General features: G+C 38.4%; 1 protein-coding gene across 3 annotated transcripts in view; it reads right to left on the bottom strand.

The window, feature by feature from the left end:
- The window catches only part of MTMR2 (myotubularin related protein 2), an 84,166-nt gene that overhangs the window by 48,893 nt on the left and 23,165 nt on the right, over positions 1-12,108 (bottom strand). For all 3 annotated transcript variants that reach the window (XM_014538574.1, XM_014538579.1, XM_014538585.1), the window contains exon 3: positions 6,830-6,935. The gene's annotated coding sequence lies outside the window, so the exon portion shown is untranslated. The remainder of the gene's footprint in view (positions 1-6,829; positions 6,936-12,108) is intronic.

Here is a 12,108-nt window from a genome sequence, read left to right as displayed (position 1 = left end):
GGAAGGAAGGGAGTTATGGGGGGGAAAAAAGAGGAACAAATGTAATAATCTGAACAATAAAGATTTAATTAAAAAAAAAAAAACACTTGGAAATAAGACCTGAAACCATAAAACTAGAATAAACCATGGAGGGTAAGCTCCCTGGCATCAGTCTTGGCAATGATTTTTTGGTTTTCCCACCAAAAGGAAAGGAAACAAAAGGAAAAACAAACAAGTGGGACTATATAAAAAACTTGTGTAGGGGAAAGGAAACCATCAACAAAATGAAAAGACAAACTATTGATTTGGAGAAAATATTTGTAAAGCATATATCTGACAAGACATTAATATCCAGAATACACAAAGAACTCATAAAACTCAGTAGTGTGTTTGGAAATTTTTATAATATTAGGAAGGGGATTAAGAATTTTAAACTTGACTAGTCATGTAAAGGAAAATCACTGCAGACCTCTGATGAGATTAATAGCATGGTCAAGGAGGTATACAAAACTGGACATAATAAAGACAAAATGATAATAATCTAGGAGAGAAATAGCAAAATCCTGGATTAGTAGAAAACTAATCCAAAGAGGACCACACCAAGACACATCATAATTAAAATGCCAAGAGCAAAAGACAAAGAGAGAATCTTAAAAGCAGTATTAGAAGCAAAAAGTGGTATTAGAAGCAAAGAGAAATATTTGATACTTGTTGGAAAAAGTAGTTAAATTTGACCAGAGGCTTAATAAACAAATACAATCAATCAATTAATTTTTACTTGAGAAGAACTGCATTTAAGATATGTCAGTAATGGAAGAAGAAATGCAAATATAACAAAGAAAGGAGGTTAAGATCAAAACAAGAGGACAACTCAGAAATACCAGGAGCCTACAAAAGGGCTTGTGGAATTAAAGCAGCAAAGCCAGATTGACTCATCAGGTTTTTCTGCATTCACATGGAAATACCTTTAGTGGGGAAAAAGTTATATAACTCTCCCCACTCTGAAAGGAGGAGAGAAATCCCCTCCTGGAGAAATCCCCTGGAACACATAAAACACTTTTCTCTTGCTGGGTCAAAATAATGTTATTAAATGACTATCCTACCTGTTTCCCATCAGATTCATTAGAACCGCCTGCTTCCGGAGTTCTGGTTATATCAAAGATAAGATTATATAAGGTCTGCTCTTTGAATACAATACAATACTTAATCCTTTTCTTATTATCAAGAAGTCTATAAATCACATTAAAATCTTACTGGTGAAAAAAACACACAGATAGAAATTTCTAATACTTTTTATATTCCTAAAATCAATTCAGTTTTGCTCTCTCCCCAACCATGTTTTTCCCCATTGTCTTCCATGCCCTCGTTATCAAGCTCTGTAAATTTCCATGTGATTTTAACCTACCTCCCGTCTCTCCCTCTCTCCCTGATCAGGAAATTATGATAAAGAAATTTCAGAAACCTTATCTGTAACAATGATCTGCAAGTGGTAAGTTTATGGATCAGTTTTCACATGGAATGTCAGATGACAGATAAACAGGCAAGAAATTTTTTGAAATCTGCAGAACACTAAATTAAAATCATCTGAAAGGGAGAAATGAGTCTGTAGAAGTTACAAATTATCCACCACAGTTTCTTTATGTACTAAAACAGTAGAGGAAAAAATAATGAACTTATTCTTCATTGAGTAATTCTATTAAAGAAAATTATTTACATCAATTTTACTTTAGTCTATTTTTTTATACAACTTGACTGTGTCGACGTAAGAAACTTCCAAACCTGTAAAGAATCTTTATGTGTTTATTTGAGCCAAACTGACAAGTTATGCCAGGGAGCAAGATCTCAAAGGCTCCAGAGAATAATAGTTTTGCAGTTACTTTTCTGCACTTAAAATCAAAGGAAGGGAAGGAAGATTACATGAAGGTAGGAGAAAGCAAGGCAGGAGACTCTCATGCTTCAGAAGGAGGGATCTGCAAGGGGGCATTTAAAAGGTATGTTATTTGGACGCACAGAAACAATGAACAGGGCTTAAGGCAAAAATAAGCCTTTAAAGTTATATTCCTGGGGCATCACTCTCCACCATGACCAGCCCAGTTAGGAATTTATAATCAGATCACCAAATGAGGTTACTTTCCATAGAACCCCTTTTTCTGCCACAACTGACAAACCACAAAGTAAGCAAATGAATCATACAAATAAAATCTGAACAGGGTAGAGTCAAAGACTGGCATCTGGGATGGATCTTATTGGTTATATATTTGAAAGCACATCCAAATTCAAGCACAAGGAAGCCCTTTCTTTTCATAACACTGCCAAGAACAATTTGGTTTTGAGCTGAAACCAGAATTAGCAAACATTGGATAACATTACATCACCATCGATGATTCAACAACAACAAAGGGTATCTACAGAGGTACGGTCTGAAAAGCATCACTTCATGCTACGGGTTGAATTGTGCCCTCCCATAGATAAAGATAGGTTGAAGTCCTAGTTGACAGTACCTCAGAATGTGACCTTATCTGGAAATGTGGGGTGCCCTCAGTGTCCCCAGCTGTTGCCAGTGGAAGTGGAATTCTTGCAATGTTGCAAGGAAAGTAATTTCCTGAGACTCGAACTGGAGAATGAGTGATATTTATATCTGTGGAATTAAACCCCTGGGTTTCCAATGTTGCATTTCCCCCATGCCACCATGGAAGAAGTCCAATCTTATCTTCAGCGAGGCTAGGATTAAAGCCACTGCCCAGAGTTTCCACACCATATTAAAGCACAGTCTAGGCCAGCATCTGGCTAGCTTAGCTTGTGTTCCCAGCAGCAGTCCATTGCATCTGGGGTCTGCATGGACATAACGCTGCTTAAGGTCACATGAAGGGCTAGCGCACGGGCGAGTACAGGCCACTGAGCAAGAGAGTGCAGGGAGCAGGAGCAAAGCAAGAGGCAAGAGAGAGAGAATTCTTTGCCCAGAGATTTTTAACCTTCCAAGATTTCACAGCTTGCAGTAGCTTCAGCCCCTAGGCCAGTGATGGTGAACCTTTTAAGCTCGGCGTGTCAGCATTTTGAAAAACCCTAACTTAACTCTGGTGCCGTGTCACATATAGAATATTGTGATATTTGCAACCATAGTAAAACAAAGACATATTTTTGATATTTATTTTATATATTTAAATGCCATTTAACAAAGAAAAATCAACCAAAAAAATGAGTTCGCGTGTCACCTCTGACAAGCGTGTCATAGGTTTGCCATCACTGCCTTAGGCAATTACCTTTGTCCCAGGTAAGACTGACAGACAAGCACCTTCCCTAGTCATCCTGACTTCACTGCGCATGCACCCATTTCTCTTTGTTTGATCCCTTTCCCCAGTGATCTGCAGGAAATAGACCAGTGTTCCCTGGGGAGTGTGCAACTATAGCTTACTGGTGAAGCTGCCCAGATGACCATGCTTATAATGATGTCTGGCCTCGCCTTTGCTTTCTTCATATTATTATTAGCTAGCTAATTATGACAATGAGAGAAATGGGGTCACTGCAGATAGGGTCATGGTAATTAGTTAAGATAAGGATACAGTGGAGAAGGGCGGGCCCCTAATCCAACATGACTGTTGTCTTTATTACAAGACAGCTCTGTGAAGACACAGAGATATAATATTGCCTCAATTACTTTCATTTTGCCTCAAACCAAGGAATCTATCATCATGCACTGGCCCAGTTAATGCACTGTTTTCAGAAGATCGTTATTCATTTAGCTCATAATACCCTGAAAAAGAAGTAGTATTCTAATGGTAAACACAGTAAATAATAAACAACATAAAGCACATACAGACAGTCCTCGGATTACATCGGACTCGATGTACATCCTTTCGTGGTTACGTCGCCATCTCCCACTTATTTATAAAACAAAAAAGTTCTGTCATTTCGACGTATGTACATATGTGCTTTATGTTTTTTGTTATTTATTTACCACAAGGTCAGGAATTGTTATCTTTCTTTTAAATTTTTTTTACTGTTTCACTTCATTACTGCTGTGTATGTGCTCCATGTGAGTGACGTAGGTGCTTATGTAGGTGGGTTCCGACTGATGGCAAAAATCGCCTTATATCGCGCATTAGGAACAGATCTCCGACGTAACCCGAGGGCCTACTGTATGTACATAATCAAAATGACGGAACTTTTTTTTATAAATAAATGGGAGATGGTGACGTAATCGCGAAACGATGTACACTGAGTCCGACAATATATCTAACAAAGATGTCCTTAAAAATGACAAAACAGGTAACAGGCAGGCTATCATATTAATTTGCCCTTAGTCTTGGGATAAACTTGATACAAAATGACTTTTTGAATCCCAAATCCCTAAGTCACACTTCTTTTTTTTCAAAGCCTAGTTCACAAAATTCACAGTGGTGCTGACTGTGTATTAACCACTATTGACAAAAGTCCCCTCAACCTGCCTGTTGCCATGCCAACGGAGTGACTGAACTGGTGACATCTGTTGGAGCATGCTTTGTGTGGCTGGTGGAATGCCACCATTGTGCATACACTTTGTACATCAGGGGTGAAGGGGGGGTTTTCTAGATTTATGGGGGGGAGGGTAAAACTTTTTTTTGTTTTTTTGATGGGGAGTGGGTATAGTACTTAGCTTACCCCTAAATAACATGTATAAAAACCCCTGAAGTATTGTGTGGGTGTGTGTGTGAGTGTGTGTATATGTCTGGCAATTAAACCGTTGTCTTCTGGAAATTAGTGAATTCTTTTTTCCCTCCAGAAGTATTTGTTACAAGATTTGTAAATAAGAGCTCTACTTAGTTTGTTTACCATGACCATGTTGCAGCAAACCTTAAATACCTAATTCCTGTAAGATTTAAGGAAAGACTTGAAGACGTGTCAGGTTAAGCAGCAGCCACGTTCTCAGAAATTGTTTGCCTTGATTCATCTTTCAGACTTCATTTGCCAGCTCTAAAATTCCCAGTCTTCCTTAATTTTAGTCCTTAATCTTTTACGTTCTGAGCAGGAAGGGTAAAAGAGGAACCTGCGTAAATGTGTTTAATTGTAAGTCCATGGGCTGAGACCGGGGCATCCCTTTCTTAATACTGCAATGTTGCTAGATATGTGATCAGACACCAGAGGGTTGGGCGTTCTTGCAATACCTTAACAGTGCTGAGATCTGCAGCATGGTACTAAGGAAGTTAAAGTTTGAATGTAACCACTTTATTTAAAAGTTGTTTTTTATTTAAATGAAATGGGGTTGAAATGAACATGATTTTGTTCGTGAATTATAGATGCAACATACATTGGTAGACGTGTGATGGTCTTTTGTGATACTTAATTTTTACATATCCCAGTCTCTGTATGTACCTGCATAGACAAAAAAACAAATTCCTGCTTTCTTTATGGAAGGGTTTCCAGGACTGCATGTCTGCTCCTGAGCTCTGTTTTAAGTATGTGTATCCTTTGCTTGTATTTTGTATTAAAAAATAAGAAAAAGAACCCTTTATCGTTGAGCATGTTGGCATTGTCCCCTTTACTTTTTTTTTTCTTTTTGGGACATGAAGCAAGTTATTCTTTTTCTGTATCTTTTTTTTCTTTTGTAAACTTTGTTTTATTTAAAAATGGCTTTATAAAAGGGCTTTTATAACCCCCCCCCCCCAAAAAAAAATGACAAAACAGGTAACAGGCAGGCTATCATATTAATTTTCTTTTTTTTATTTATGTCACTTTAGGCACTCTACTATGGAAAGTACAGTTAACCTTTGTAATCAAAGCCATCTTCTCCTTAGTTTAACATTTAACAACTGTCTCTTCATTCATCAAGTAAAAACATTCTGAGGACCCCACAAAGTTGTGAAAGATGCTGAATATGGCACTAATGAAGCTAATTCCTGCAGTCATGGAGCTGATGCATAAATTTAACAGATTCCCTTGGTACTCTTGTGCTAAGAGAATCAATAATTCAGGCTATTTTTGCATCTAATATTAAACCTGAAGGGACAACAGGCATAAAATAAGATATTCTCAATATGAGCTCAAGAGCAAATGACTTCATTAATGAAAATAATGTTTTAGTTAAAATTGTGAAAGTGTAACACTGAGAAAACAGTTACTAAACCAGAATAAAAAGATTATGAGTTAAGTTTAAGGGTTAGCACTAAAAATGAAATTCATTTTGGCCATTATTCATAGAAAAGCAGTTATAGAAAAGGAGATGAATCCAAAAATGTACAAAGTGCTTCAGGATATTCCCAATATGGTTAGGTTCAAAGAAACAAAGCCTATAATAAACAGAGAATACTTAAAAACTATAATGAGATGTATAGCACGGTATTTAAGTGATTTAGCTCCAGAACTAGAACACATGAGCTGGAATACTGGCACTAAAACTTAGTAGCTATGAGACCTTGGACAGGTTACTAATTTTAGTTATTATCATGTGTAGAATATAGATTGATAATAGTCTACCTCACAGAACTGGTAGAACTATCATAAGAGATATTTCATACAGCACTTAGAACAATGCTTGGCACATGGAAAGTACTCAATAAATGTTAGCCATTACTGGCCATCATTATGGGAGTAATCATGAAAATATTTTATACCACAGTGAAATTCATCACTTATCTTTTGGCTAAGAACTTAAAAGTTATCAAACATAGAGATGAATTACACATTCATTTTTCAACTAAATAAGACTTCCCAATTTGCTGGCCTGTTCTGAGATATTTTATAAAGATTGAGTGAGTTCTTTTGAGAATATTCCATGAATATCTCCTGCTTACTCAGTTAAAGGTTACATTGATAGTGTTGGCCACAAATAGCTAACAGAGAATACTTCTTCAGAACTTAGAAACAGTATACATACTCTCAAATCAGGAGAAAAGTTGTCTGCAGAAGTTGAAATGGAATCCGATGACACAACAGAAGCAGATTTTGTATGCACTGAATTCTCTGAATGAGAAGTGGAAGCACTGCAAAATAAAAAGCAACAGTATGTTTGAAAATGGGGCTTTCCGATTTCAGAAATTTTCATTAGAACTCCATTATTTATCAAAACTTCCACTGCCAACTAGTCATACTTTGCCCACTCAATCTTATCTCCAAATACGGATAAACTGCAAACTCTGTATTACTGCATGGGTAAGTATTCTTACCATCCACGCTCCCTCTGAAAGACTTCCCCAATACTCATGAAAATATTCCCAGCTAATTCTTTTTATCAAATTCGTCCATTCTTTCGTCCAGTGAACATTCACTCAATAATATGTGCAAACCCATTACACACGAGGCACTATGATCTGGAGATAAATATGTTATAATCCCAGTGTTCATGAAGCTCACAAGCATATGGCTGAGAAAGCCAATAAATAAATGCAATGTAATGATAGAGATGAGATAAAGATAGAGCTAGAGCTAGAGATAGAGCTAGAGCTAGAGCTAGAGCTACAGATGGATAGATCGGACAAATACACACTCTCTGGGAGAAAAGAAAAGGAAGCACCTAACTCTACCTAGGAAGTTCAGAGAGGATTTCACAGAGAAGATGATATTTCAACTGAGTCTTAAAAGAAGAAATTGCAAGGCTGACAAACAAGGAAATTTCAAAACAAACAAAAGACACTGCAAAGTTACAGAATCATCATAGAGCACAGACTATTTGAGAAACCACAAATAGTTCAACAGGGCTGGACAAGCAGAACAGCAGAAGATAAAGATAGAAAGACAAGCCTGTCTTTGTACCTTGTACCTTTTCACCAAATCAAATTCTACATTTTATTAAAAAATATTTTTTTATTGATTTCAGAGAGGAAGGGAGAGGGAGAAAGATAGAAACATCAATGATGAGAGGGAATCATTGATTGGCTTCCTCCTGCTCACTGCACAATGGGGATTGAGCCCACAATCCGGGCATGTGCCCTGACAGGGAATCAAACCATGACCTCCTAGTTCATAGGTCAATGCTCAACCACTGAGCCACGCAGGCAGGTATCAAATTCTATACTTCTAATATGCCTATCTTAAATGTCCACCTATCTTAAACATCCACCTATCTTAAACATCCACTTCTTCTACTAAACAAAGTACTCACACTCTACAGTTACTTTTATTCTCTGAAATTCCTACAAATGAGCTCTGTATTTTCCTGAATTCATACCTTTGCTCAAGCCATTCTAAAATAGAATGCCTCTTTATCCCAATCTGTTTATTAAAATCCTACCTACTCTTTACCAGTAAAAAGCTAGCTTTTCCAAGAAGTCTTGCCAGGACTTTTAGCTGGAACTAAGTTTCTCTATACTTTCGTAGACTTCTGTCTATACTCTACAATGGCACTTAACACTTTTCACATTAGACTAGAGCTTTTTGGTAACATGACCACCTCCTTATTAAGAATCTTCTAACAACTGGCAAGGCATTTAAATGGAAGCAAAGACTGCAGTCTGCTAATATAATCAAGTAAACAATACCAACTTGGTCCTGTTTTCCTAGGCCCATAAACTTCACTAAAATCAATCCAAACATTGCTGTTATCCTTGTCATCCTAAGTTTCTCTTCAAAAATGCCAGAGCTTCTAGTCTAACTATGTGTTTCTTCCTCCATCTATTTAACCTGTCCAAGTCTTCCTTCCACTACTAACTCATCCTAACATTTATACTGTAATCTTTATTCCATAGTGAATAAATTCCCTCACAATCTCAACAGAATTCTCCCCTCACAGCTCTGGTCAGGTGGAGCACTTTTTTAGAGCATCGTCCCGATATGCCAAGGTTGTGGGTTCAATCCCCAGTCAGGGCACATACAACAATCAATGAATGCATAAGTAAGTGGAACAACAAATACATGTCTCTCTCTGTTCTCTCTTCTTTCTCTCCCTTTGTCCGTCCTCCTAACTCTCTAAAAAAAAGAATTCTTCCCTCACCTCTTCACCTCAACTAATACTTTCGTCCAGGAATCCACTTCCTGCAGCTATTTCTAGAGAAGACTCTCCTCTCCTTCATCTACCAAAGCCCAAAGGTGAAACCAGAACTCCCCCAGCTCCACTATCATGCTCATACACTAGTATTAATTTTTCCATTTTCATATGTAAAATCCTTCTTCCTCTGAGGTTAATAGCATCTGGGTATCCAGCCTCTTATTGTCATCTACCTACCTTTTAATTACTCCTCCTAACTCACTAAAGACTTTTCAACTGGCTTACTTTCTTCTCCAAAGCTTCTTTCTCCTCCAAAGCTGCATCATCGTGGGAATTTAAATGTCCCTAAGGATAAACTAGCAACAACATACCTCAAATTTCCTCAATTCCCACAACCCTCATCCACATTCCCACTTCAGCTATGTGCTTCTGTAGTCATACCCTGGACTTTATCATTTCTCAGCCTCTATAATATTAAATTCAAAAAAACCAATCTCTGACTACAGATGCTATCTTTTCCAAATGTCTTACTTTCTTAACTGTCCTTCATCTAATCTCCAACCTAATGGAGAGAACTCATCCTTCAACCCTTCCATTTGTCATGCATTATTGCTCCTTTTTCCCATTCACTTTCTCCTTACCCAGCCTGGAATGTATAGTGTAACACTTCATAGTCTCTTGGCAAATCCTATCTTTACCCACCAGCCACCACTGCCCTGCTAATCCCTACCTTGTCCTGTGCTAAAGCTTGGCTATTAATGAAAAAAAATATTCATATTGGGGCCTCTGAGGACTCATGGTTAGAAATATCAGCTAAGCCCAAGGCAGTGCTCAGCAAACCCATCACATCCAATCAATCCAAAGTCCTGTAGAGTCTACTTTCCTATCATCTTTTGACTGCAGTCCTTTTTCTATCATAATTTTTACTGTCTTAACTAGACACCTCTTCCCTGGACTACTGCAAGTCACCTGCCTCCTTTCTCCTACTTATCCAATATATCATCCCAAATCAATACTAAAGTGATCTTTCAGAAACAGATCTGATCATATCATCTGTCTTCAGTGATTCCTCATTGCCTACAGAATTGAGCCCAAAATCCTTAACATAATACTTAAAGTCTTCCAAGATCTGGCCCTTAGTCTACATAACTAGCTATAGCTCCTATTCCTCTTAAGCCACTGGGAATGGCTTGTAGATTTCCTAAATTTGTAGCCATGTCATGGCTCTGTCATTTGCTAAGCCTGCTTCTTTTGTCTGTAATGTCCTCTATACACTTCCATGCCCTCTTTGCTTCTATCCATCTTACAGGAGTGACTACTTCCTCCATTATGTACACTGTATGTATTTCTATCATAATACCTGTCACACTGCATTGCATTTACTGATCTACAAGCTCCTCCTCTCAGATAGTTTGGTTATTGTATACTATTCCAATATTTTTCTTTACTACAGATCATTTCTCCACCTTGCTCTCAATAAAAAATGTGAAGTGTCTAAAAAAGAATAGCTGACATACTGTTAGCTATTATTACTTATGACAACTGAGTGTTATTGCACACATATTACCCCAAGTCCAATCAGCTGCCATTATAAATAAAATTATAATGGAAAGCTACTGTTTCACCTCTCATTAGTACTACTTTCAGCTGTAACATATTACAAGTGAGAATACAAATTTCCCCCAGTAACTGTAACTAAAGATTTACTGGAAGGAATAAAACAGCAAGAACTACAATTAAAGACTTGGTATTTAAAAAACAAGGAATTATGTGTCCTGGACAGTATTATGTTAGAGGTATTAAAAAACATTATTCCTACTGTAAAAGCATTTGTGTTGGCACTGTGAATGCCATTTAAAAATTAAAGTTGTCATTCATTACCAGGGAATAAATTTAAATTGTCTGCCCCACCCCCTTCCCCTGAGAAAATTGTATGCTGAAGCTCCAACCCCTAATGTGATTGTAATTGGAAATCAGGGCTTTTAGGAGGTAACTAAGGTTAAATGAAGTCAGGGGGTGGGGGAGGGGGTAGAGACTGGGGAGTTAATCTGATAACATTAGTGACTTTATAAGAAGAGGAAGAGAACCCCTAGGGGTTCATTTATATTCTCTTCCTCTCCCTGTCCCGCCTTCTCTCTGCAAGCACCTAGGAAAGGCCATGTGAGGACACAATGAGAAGGCAGCCATCTGCAAGCCAGTTAAAGAGAGCCCTCACCAAGAATCAAATCAGCCAACACCTTGATCTTAGACTTCCCAGCCACCAGAACTGTGAGAAACAAACTTCTATTATTTAAGCCCCCAGTCCATAGAATTTTAGCAAGCCCAAGCAGACTAGTAGTCATAGAAGATGAATGTCATCAAAGGAATTTCTCTTGGCTTTTGAAGTGAAAAATTTCCTATTTGAAATTGTAATTTAAAAATATTTTCTTCCTAAAAATAAAAAAATATTTTCTTATGTAAAAAAGGCTTGCAAGGGAGAAACCAAGATGGCGGCATAGGTAAACACCTGAAATTGCTGCCTCACACAACCACTTCAAAACTACAATTAAAAGACAAAACGGACATCATCCAGAGCCACAGGAAGGCTGGCTGAGTGGAAATTCTACAACTAGAAGGAAAGAGAAAAGCACACTGAGACTCAGAAGAGGTGTGGAAGTAAAGTGCAGAGGTACGGAGGCGCGCCTGCGGAAAGGGCTGGCAACTGAGGACGTGGTTGTCTTTTTCAATCAGGAGGGAGACACAAGCTCCCGAATGCCCGACTCCACTACCAGGCAAGTCTCTGGGGACCCAGACTCATACAGGGAGAAACTGGACTGTCTGGCAGCAGGCAGAACTCGAGGGCGGCTTTCTCTCAGAGGTGCTTGCAGCGATTACCCGGACACTGAGACAAGGGGCCTCTTAGGGTAGGACTGAGGATCAGCCATAGCTGTTTGCTCCGCCCTGTTGATTCCCTGAGACCCCGCCCCACCCAAGCTGTGTGCAGAGGCTTTTGCATATGAATGGCCTGGCCCTTTGCAATCTAAAATTACCCAACAAACTGCAGCTGGGTCAGAAAGACCCAGAACATCCAAAGAAGGCCCAAGGCCCCACAGCAGTTTGCACTGTTTCACAGCTGGGCCTCATCTGGGCACCTCCAAACCCCAAACAAAGAAGAGGAATCTGCAGACCTCTCCGTAGCTCCTGCTGGGTAGCCTCAGGCAGAGGCTAAATTAGCACCTCCTTAGAGATCCAAG

This window comes from Myotis brandtii, unplaced genomic scaffold, assembly GCF_000412655.1.
Source record: "Myotis brandtii unplaced genomic scaffold, ASM41265v1 scaffold1043, whole genome shotgun sequence".
Lineage (NCBI taxonomy): Eukaryota > Metazoa > Chordata > Mammalia > Chiroptera > Vespertilionidae > Myotis > Myotis brandtii.
This window is presented reverse-complemented; position numbering and strand designations above follow the sequence as displayed.